Genomic DNA, 2,718 nt, shown 5'->3' with positions numbered 1-2,718 from the left:
ATAATGCTTTACAAAACTCTAATAAATTACAACTTAATTCTCAATATTGATGAATTTGCAGTATAAATTATTAAATTTATGTTTCATTTTAAAATTAAATCGTTTATTTAGTGCTTTAGATCTTGATGAGTGTTTTAATTAAAATTTAGTGATTTGAGAGTTGATGAAGCATTAGGTTTCAACCTTTGGACTTGTATTAATATCAAGTTCCTATATTTATAAATGCATATGACCCTCTAAGTTCAATTTACATTTTAAATATTAGAATTACAACTTATGTTCGTATTAATGATGACTAAATATATGTTTACTAATTTGAACCGCTAGAAATTTCATAGGTTTGAAATAGTATGTTTTATTATAAATATATGATATATTCTTATAAAAATAGAGTGAATATTTAATAAATAGAGTGAATATTAAAAATTATTATATTGTGTGATATGAAGAATCCGTAGTTATTGTGTGAAACTAAATGCTTTCTGAATCGATTGGGATCATCTGTTATTACAAGAAGATATCGATTACGTATTATTATAGAAGAGACACTTGATTGTCAAAGTTGCAGCTTAATCATAATCAATAAGTGACTATAGTAGAAAGGAGAAAAAATATAATTTTCATAATTTAAAACACAATGATTAAAGTTATGCAAAATATTATTCTTTATGATTATAATAAAAAAATCGATGGAAATATAATATTTATTACATTCAAATATACCTATACTGGTTGTCAAGTTAAGTAACGTCATTATTTTTTATAATAATAATTTAATGATGTTACAATTTTTTATAATTGTAATGATATAATTGTAACTAAACGTTAAGATTATGCTAAAGGAAAGTCATTTTTAAAAAGTAACTTGAAAACAGAATATTTTATAAAATCTTAATAAATCATTGATTGTCGTTTATATATGTTACCTAAAAAATACATATTGATTGTTACGAAGAATATTATCAAGATCTCGATGCATGCTGAAGGTTTACGACGTTCGCACGGAATATTAGAAATCTGGATTCGATTCCCGATCGAAATAATATTGTTCGTAACAAATTTATTTATAGATTTTCAATGCATTAATCTTAAAATGATACTCAATTGAGCATCAAAAAAATTATTAAATTGTTCGTCAATTTAATTTGTATTACTACAGTAGTTCTGTAGTTGCGTTTACAAGTCTGAAAAATCAATTCGATGCGCAATTCAAATGACTATGTATATATAAATTAACATGAAAATAATTTAAAATTTAAGCACCCAAGATCTAACTTTGATCGTTATAATCATTATCCCTTATTTGTTGTGTATATTTATGTTATACGGTCTTAATAATTTAATATAGAATATTTTAGTCCGTAATTAAAAAAGAACGATATTGTGATTGTCGTACAAAGACGAAATATCTAAAAAAATTAAAACAATATTCTGATAATCACTTTTCAGATAATTGCATCTCCTGACTACTCTCGTGGTAATCTCCGGGTAATAATTAAGTTGCTTAAGATTTACGGCGAATTACTGTTGTCGGAAACGACAAATTCTTTAAGTATAGAGTAATGTTTTTTGAAATAAAAACGAAGCAAAAAGAGTAATATAAAATTCCTTTAAAACTGGATGTACATTTAGAACACTGAATTAACAGTGAATAACGAATGAACACTGAATTAACAGTGAACATAAATGTTCGGATATTCATATTTTTATTTGTAAGCATATTTGTATTTGTAAGCATATTTGTATTTATTTTTCTTTTTTTGATTATATTGAATATCAGCATTCGATCAGATCTAGTGTCTACAAGATATAAATAGCAACAACAGTGTAACAAATAGCAACAACTAATTTTTGATTCGTTCGATATTCATTCGCAGATATATATTTGACTTAAGATATAATATTCGTAATTTGTAATTGATTCATACAATTTAAAAAAAAATTGATATTAATTAATTTAATCTTTCACAAATTGTTTATTAGATTATAAAAAATGTAAGATATGAATGAAATTTGTTAAATCTATCAAAACCAAAAATATTATTAATGTAAGATTTTGATGAGTAAGCATTCGCAAATAATTTTCTGATAGCATTTTATTATATAAGAATGTCAAAAAATAATTAAAAAATATTATAGAACTAGATGTGTATATAAATTCACAAAATATTTAAGATTTAGTTTAGACGCATTTGTTACTTAGTTATATATATTCACGTTTACAGTTAAAATCCTTTGTTTGTTTGTGAAAAATATTATTTATTATCTCTTATTTTATTAAAAAATATGATCTCTTTAATATTATCATTTTATTAAAAAAATATAACTAACTTAGCCTGTCAAAAAATAATTTAATGACAGCGATACGCAAAAGAGAATGACAGAGAACGCTACTTTACGTTTGCATGAATTATATTTTCTTTACGAGACTACATGCGAAGAACGTGAAATGTGATCAGTGTGAAATGCATTGTACCTAAATGCAAAACTGATACAAGTACGATGTCGATGGATTAAAATTCCAAAGCTACATGAGAAACATGAGAATGGTTTTTACGTTTATTTGTGACATTGGAGATACAACAAAATAAAAATATACTAAGTCACAATAAAAAAAATTCTATGGTTAGAATACATACACACACACACACACACACACACACACACACACACACACACACACACACACACACACACACACACACATATATATTTGGT

The sequence above is a fragment of the Atta colombica genome, unplaced genomic scaffold (genome assembly GCF_001594045.1).
Source record: "Atta colombica isolate Treedump-2 unplaced genomic scaffold, Acol1.0 scaffold116, whole genome shotgun sequence".
In the NCBI taxonomy this organism is placed as follows: Eukaryota; Metazoa; Arthropoda; class Insecta; order Hymenoptera; family Formicidae; genus Atta; species Atta colombica.
This window is presented reverse-complemented; position numbering follows the sequence as displayed.